We start from the raw sequence: 7,958 nt of genomic DNA, 5'->3' as shown, positions 1-7,958 counted from the left end.
TGATAACTAGTTGTATCTCCTTCCCAATCCTTCCAGTCATTCATCGATGATGGACTTAGCTCTCCGTTGGTCTTGGTAAACGTCGAGTTTTTCCTAGTTATTCGTTGATATCTAGATGATTCCCCTCAGAGTTCCTCCTCTCCGTTGGTGTCGATAAACGTCGAGTTTTTCCTATTCGTCCTATGACGTCTAGTTGTACCCTTCCCCATGCGGATTTACCTCTCCGTTGGTTTCGATAAACGTTGAGTTTTTCTCATTCGTCCGTTGGCGTCTGATTGTATACCCTGTTCCCAGTCATTCATTAATGTCTGGTTGATTCCCAGCCAGAATCCCCAGTAGACGTCCTATTCGGTTTCTGATTGTGGTGCCTTTTTCTCATGAAGTGGCTTTCTCCTTCTCCGTTGGTGTCGATAAACGTCGAGCTTCTCCCTTTCGTCCGATGACGTCTGGTCGAGTCTTCCCAGTTCATCCGTCGTCCGTTGATGTCTGGTTACCTCTCCGTTGGTCTTGGTAAACGTCGAGTTTTTCCTGGTCGTCCTCTAGTAGAGTTACCTCTCCGTTGGTTTCGGTAAACGTTGAGTTTTTCCCACTATGTCCGCTGACATGTGGTTGTATTTTTCCCATTTCATCCGTCGTCCGTTGATGTCTGGTTACCTCTCCGTTGGTCTTGGTAAACGTCGAGTTTTTCCTAGTTGTCCGTTGGCATCTAGCTGTGATTTCTGTTCCCATTCATCGTCTTGAGATGTCTGGAGGTGGTTGTACCTTTGAGAAGAAAAAGAATCAGAAAATCAAATTCCCAGTAACAAATATCAGATCCCGGTGTACGTTTCCGTTGGTGATTCCCAGCATTGTGCAAATTCTACGGTTCTTGGTATTCAATCCCTGTTTACCCTGAAAGTCTGACAGCCGTTGCCCTCATCCATTTGGGTTCCCAGTTGATTGAATAGGGGCAGCTGTAGCACCTCAAATTTGCACCTACCTTGTGTACATACATTTTCATCATAAGGTCATTAGCATAAAAAAGTCCATTGCATAGCATTGCATAGCCATTTGCCCAAGTGCAAGTTCAGCTGACAAATTAGGTCAAATTGATCAGGAGAATCAGGTCAAACAAGCAAGCATGTGCCATTTCCATTAAGACAAAGCCTTAGGGTTGGTTTATCAAGTTCATATGGTCTAAGGATCATTTTGAAGTGGTTTGGCCCAAGATTGGTTGATCAAAGCTCAACAGTCAAGCTGAATTTCAGCTGAAACCATAAAGAGTCAACTGTGGTCAACTGTGCCTGATTTTATGGATTTGAAGGTGTGAGATGGTTTGAAAGGCTTCATTCATGTCCATACAAGTCTCATTTGACATACCAAAGATCAAGGTTGAAGAAAATAAAGTCAGACAAGAAGTTTCCTAAAATGGCAGGTGACCTGTAATTTCAACTGCCCAAAATGGAAAGTTTTTCTCCTCAAAATTACTTCATCATACATGCTTCAAATGGAATTTTGTCCAACATGAAAGTTGAAGATCTTGATCTCACCATTCCAAAAAGTCCAAGAACTTGAAATTCCCATGTGTGGTTGGCAAGATATGGTCCATTCATTTTCAGAAAATGCCCAAAATCAAAGTGGCATAACTTTCACATGGAATGGCCAATTTGGTTGATTTTTCTTTGAGCAAACCACATTTCATATGATATTTCATGGTGCATAAGCAAATTTCATCAAAAACTCTCATAGCAAAATGGCATTTTTTAAGTGAACACATTTGCATTTTGGCATGGAAAGGTGATTTTGAGAAATACATTGAATTTGCACATGAGACTTTTTCCAACACATCACATATGCCATTTAGAACTTGTGTGATCTGGTTTTTGCTGTCATAGTGGCTTAATTTGAAAAAGGGCATATTGGACCTAACACATGAAATGCACTTTGTACTAATCATCCTAATTTTGCTAATCATGATTAATTTTTGGATTAGGCATTGGTATATAGTCTTAATCATAACTGTTTCTCGTGATCATAATCACAATTCTCAGATCCAGTTCCAAAAATTCTCCAAAAACCTCAAATTCTCTCAAAAGTTCATCACATTTTTTTCAACTTTTCTTTGAATTGCTTGATCCTTTGTGTTTTCTATTGTGATAATCATCATCCAGGAATGCTATCGTGGATCTGTTTTCATCGAACCATGGCCATGGCATCAAGAAACCGCAGCTGTTGAAGCAAGAACAAGATCATGGCAGTTTGAAGAATCATCAACTTGGAGCACGATCGAGCTAAGCAAATCATTCCACACACCTTCTGTAGCACCAAGCGTCATCTGTTTCATGCTTTTACACCTGGAAACGCGCGAAATCCACAGCTGCTACCATTAAAGGTTGGAATTCGATTCTCACTATTATCCAAATCATGATGTGGTTCTTGTAGAGTGTAGCTCATAGATCACGTTGCAAGTTGTAGAATTAAAAATCATTAAGATTTGAGAGAGAGATCGTGATTTGAACTTTTGATGTCAAACCTTTTCTTGCTCGATCCGTCCAATACAGTAGGAATTAGGAGATTTCATTTGTATATTATTGATGTACGTACTCAGACGGTTCCAACCATACGCCACTTGTCCATTTTCGTGCCAATTTGTTCGTGATGGATTCTGGAGATGACGAACACGACGAAGCTCCAAGAAATTCTGGAAAACGCGTGTGTTTGATCCGCTTTTGTGCCTTGCCATTTTCAAATCATGTTTCCCTCCAAGCCGAGCGAATCAAAGCGCGCCACCACATTAAGTTATGCGCAGCGTTTTGGGCCAGGGCTTCAATATTTACAAGTTTGCCATCAGACTTAATTAATTCAATTAAAAAACTTAAATACATATTTCATCATTTCAATAAACTTCAAAAAATCATAATAAACCCAATTCTAATCCAAATTGAATGGGAATTTTTGTGTTGGATCCCAAATTTCGTCTAGTTTTTTTTAGGCATGATAGTCAAAGTTGTGCTTGGTGAATTTTTGACTTTGCCTATTGATCTTGTTCATGTATGCATTTTGTGTATGTTTCACCACATTGATCATGAAATATTGATGCCTCAGCCAAAATGCATGAAATTTTATAGACTTGTTCTTGACTCATTGCTGGTGATTTTGATGTATAGTTTGTGAATTTTGGATTTATGGTTAGAGAGATATGATGTGATTAAGTTGAGTGTGACAATGTGTGTCACACTATGTTATGCTGTATTCATGAATTTTGTTTCTAAGCCTATGCTTTGCCAAATGCTCCCAATTTTTGCATGTGATACTTTGCATATGTCTAGTTTCACCATGATTTTTTGTAGGAATTATTGAACCATTTCCTATTTGATTGGGATTTTTGCTTGCTGTTTAGACATTTTAGGGTTTTGCTTGAGTGATTGCCTTAAATGCTATGTGAAATGCTCATACCATATCATATGAATGTGAAATTTGATGGAGTGATTCATAACATGTTTGAGTTCACTTTGGCTTTGGTCCCATTCATTTCTTAGTTGTTCTCACTGTTTTGCATTTGATTGAAGTTGATTCTTATTTTGCTACCATGTATGAGCTTGCTTGGATTTCTGTTGATTTTATGATTTTCATTGACTTACTTCCTCTTGTCCAAATGGCATGAAAATTGATGTGTAGCTCATTGAATGTGTCCTGTTTAGGCTGGAATTTTGGTGGAATTTATTGAGCTGTTTAGGTATTTGTTTGAGTATGACCATTCTGTTTGCTCATATATGGCTCATAATTGCCTAGTTTGACTTAAATTGTGCATGAAATGAATTTGGTGCATAGTTTTGATGTGAGACTAATTGGATTCTCTTTTTAATTGATTTATCTTGATTTTGATCATGTTTCACTTGCTGTTTTGACTTTTTTACTTCCTTTTGACCCTAGGCTTGTCCTAGTGGTCTTGTATCTCATGTTTGAATGTGATTTTCAGGTTAAGAAGCAAAATACCTTAAGGAAGTGGATTCACATTTGATTGGGATGTCATTTGATATTGTAAACTAAATTGGTTTATGTTGTAGGATGCTTGGCTCCTTTGAGTTGCTTGCACTTTGGTGCATTGGATTGTGTTTGTCTGTGTATAACTAATTGTGAACCATTTGCTGTTTAATTCTGTGATTGGTATACTGATTGTATTTGATTGATTTCAGGTACGTTAGTTGCTAATATTGCTTTGCTTTGCTTGATAAGCAATTTGCACTGAGGTATAACATTCTTGTCTCCATGTAGTCTGGAAGACCTGGCCTGTTACTTGGCCAGGCACCTGTCTGAAGTCCTCCTTAAGAGGCAATGTTTGTGATTGTTTACTTTTGTCCCCAAGCAGGTAAAGACCTCTATGAGGCAATTGGCGGATATAAGAGATATGCAATCTATCTCCCGCTATTCTGTTGAGTCGTCCCTCTGCTCACACCACTGTGTTGACGCATTGAGGACAATAACCCAAGATCTTGTACAATGTACAGTTGTGTCAGAGTCTTGAGTGTAGAAGGGTTCCTCCTTTCTGAACCCACGCTCCTTTGTCTGAAGCTCTCCCTGACCAGGGATAAGAGCTGTGAAGTCTTATCTTCACTCTCCTCTCATCAGCTTCACCTTAGCCCCTCAATGGCAAGGTTAAGAGCTAACACCACCCCTGTACAGATGACTAGCTCTTGCAGTCTTACCCCTTGATTGAGCCCCTTTTGTGTGCATATAGTGTGTGCTACTTGTAAATGCTTGATTTACTGTTTGTGTTGAATAGGATAGGCTTGCTTCCTGTGCAAGTTAGCTAGAAACCTTAACTTAGGGACAATCTTGCATGATAACATCTAGGCTCGAGTTAGTCTCCCTAGTTGTGTCTCCCTCTGTTATCTGGTCAGGCTAGTCTTGTGTCCCTGTGTAGGGGAACTACGTCGCCCTGATCCTCATACCCGATGAGGTACGTAGGCAGGAGATGAGCAGATCTCTCCGGGCGCCTGTGTCTTTGTTTTGTCTTGTTGTGTGCTTGGAAGCTGATGTAAGTCCATCGAGTGGCATTCGGGTTCCAGTGTTTGTGTGTGTTTTGGTTCGGATGCTGATGTAAGTCCAGTGATTGGCATTCAGGCTCCACGTTTGCCTTTGCCTGTGTTTGTTCGTGTGCGTGTTAGCCGAGCTACGGATGCTCTAATTCTCCTTCGTCCAAAGGAGATACGTATGCATAGGATGCGATATCCTAGCGAGCATGTGTCGTTTCCCCAGTCCGAACTACTTAGACTCTGATGTCTATGCTTGATAGACTAAGTAGGCCAAGGACGCGATGTCCTGCCGAGTCAGTTTCAGTCTGTTTTCTTGTGTCTCTTTCAGCTAGTGTGTGTGTGTGAGCAGTGTTTTAGCAACCATTATTCTTTCCTATTGTGCGTGGATCCCGTCGAGTACGACGGATGCGTAGGGGTGCTAATACCTTCCCTTCGCATAACCGACTCCCGATCCCATTCTCTTTGGTCGCGAGACCATGCTTTTTCCAGGTTTACTCTGAGTGTTTCCTTTCCCTCTTTTGGGATAAATAACGCACGGTGGCGGCTCTGTTGTTCTTGTTTCCCGCCGATTTTTCGCGTAATGCGACACATGTGTCCTTTTGTGACTTGCATTCTCCATGCCAAACTTCTTGACAATATTTTTGGCATATTTGCTTTGAGATAGAAAGATAGAATCTTCCATCTGCTTGACTTGTAGCCCAAGAAAATAGGTCAGTTCTCCAACAAGGCTCATTTCAAATTCAGACTGCATTTGTTTAACAAAATGTTCCACCATCTTATTTGACATCCCACCAAGCACAATATCATCCACATATATCTGATCCACCATGAGTTTTCCTCCTTCATTTTTGACAAATAAGGTCTTATCAATGCCTCCCTTCCCATATCCATTGTCAATGAGAAACACTGTGAGTCTATCATACCAAGCCCTAAGAGCTTGTTTCAAACCATATAGGACTTTCCCCAGCTTATACACATGCTTTGGAAGATTTGGGTCTATAAACCCTTTAGGTTGTTCAACATACACTTCCTCATTTAAGTAACCATTCAAGAAGGCACTTTTTACATCCATTTGGAACAGTTTAAACTTCAGAATACATGCTACTCCGAGCAGTAGTCTAATGGACTCCAGGCGAGCTACAGAGGCAAATGTTTCATCAAAGTCAACTCCTTCAACTTGAGTGTATCCTTGTGCTACCAATCTTGCTTTATTTTTAGTAACCACCCCTTGTTCATCAGATTTATTCTTGTAAACCCACTTTGTTCCAATAACATTTACTCCTTCAGGTCTTGAAACCAATTCCCATACTTCATTTCTCTTGAATTGGCCTAACTCTTCCTGCATGGCATTGATCCAAAATTCATCAGTTAAGGCTTCTTTGACATTTTTGGGCTCAATCTTGGACACAAAATAGCCATGTGAGATCACTTCCCTTGATCTAGTGGTGACCCCTTTATCTGTGTCTCCTATAATGAGATCTTTTGGATGATCCTTCTGAATTCTGATGGAGGGTCCCTTATTAATTTTATCAGCTTCAGGTTCAACTTGAGTGAGTTCACTCTCATTACTTTTTCCTAGGAATCAGCCGGGGCATCATTTAGAGATGTCTCAACATCGTCTGTGACATCAGTCTGTTGATCATCAACAGCAACATTGGTAGATTCCATCATTACTTTTGTTCTGGAATTAAAGACCCTAAATGCTCTGCTGTTTGTTGAGTAACCCAGAAATATTCCTTCATCACTCTTGGGATCCATCTTTCTTCTTTGTTCATGATCAGTCAGGATATAACATTTAGTACCAAACACACAGAAGTATTTGACAGTAGGTCTTCTTCCTTTCCAGACTTCATATAAAGTAGTTGGAGTCCCTTTCTTCAAGGTTACTCTGTTGTGAACATAGCAGGCTATGTTCATAGCTTTAGCCCAGAAGTGGTAGGGCAACTTCTTAGCATGAATAATAGCTCTGGCAGATTCTTGGAGAGTTTTATGTTTTATTTCTACCACACCATTTTGCTGAGGGGTAATGAGTGATGAGAACTCATGACTAATTCCTTCAGATGAACAAAATCCAACAAATTTACTATTCTCAAATTCTTTCCCATGATCACTTCTGATTCTGATAACCTGACTTTCTTTTTCTCTTTGAAGTCTTAGGCAAAGATCTTTGAATACCTCAAATACATTAGATTTTTCCCTTATAAAATTTACCCAAGTGTATCTGGAGAAGTCATCCACCACCACATAAGCATACTTTTTCCCACCAAGACTTTCCACCTGCATAGGTCCTATCAAGTCCATGTGGAGAAGTTCCAGCACTCTGGATGTGGTGTCATGTTTGATCTTCTGATGTGACATCTTTGTCTGCTTTCCAATCTGACACTCCCCACAAACTCTTCCTTCATCAATCTTTAATTTTGGGATTCCACTGACAGCTTCAATAGATATAATCCTCTTCATTCCTTTAAGATGCAGATGGCCCAATTTTTGATGCCATAGTTTCACTTTTTCTTCTTTGGCTAGAGTACACATTGATGAATAACCAGTTTCTTGAGAACTCCACATATAGCAGTTGTCCTTAGACCTGACTCCTTTCATGATCACTTGATTTTTTTTATTAGTAATCAGACATTCAGTTTTTGTGAAGTTTACATTTAGACCTTGGTCACACAGTTGAGTGATGCTGATTAGGTTTGCAGTCAGTCCTTTAACAAGTAGCACATTATCAAGGTTAGGGACTCCATGGCAATTTAGCTTTCCAATCCCCTTGATTTCACCCTTTGCTCCATAACCAAAGGTTACATAGATAGTGGCATGAGGATGAAGGTCAATTAGCAGGTTTTTGCTTCCAGTCATGTGTCTGGAGCATCCACTGTTAAAATACCAGTCTTCTTTGCCTGAAACTCTAAAGGAAGTGTGAGCTATCAAGTTAGTAGCACCAGT

Source organism: Lathyrus oleraceus, chromosome 5, assembly GCF_024323335.1.
Source record: "Lathyrus oleraceus cultivar Zhongwan6 chromosome 5, CAAS_Psat_ZW6_1.0, whole genome shotgun sequence".
Taxonomy (NCBI): Eukaryota; Viridiplantae; Streptophyta; class Magnoliopsida; order Fabales; family Fabaceae; genus Lathyrus; species Lathyrus oleraceus.
The sequence above is the reverse complement of the archived record's forward strand: the minus strand, read 5'-3'. Positions refer to the sequence as shown.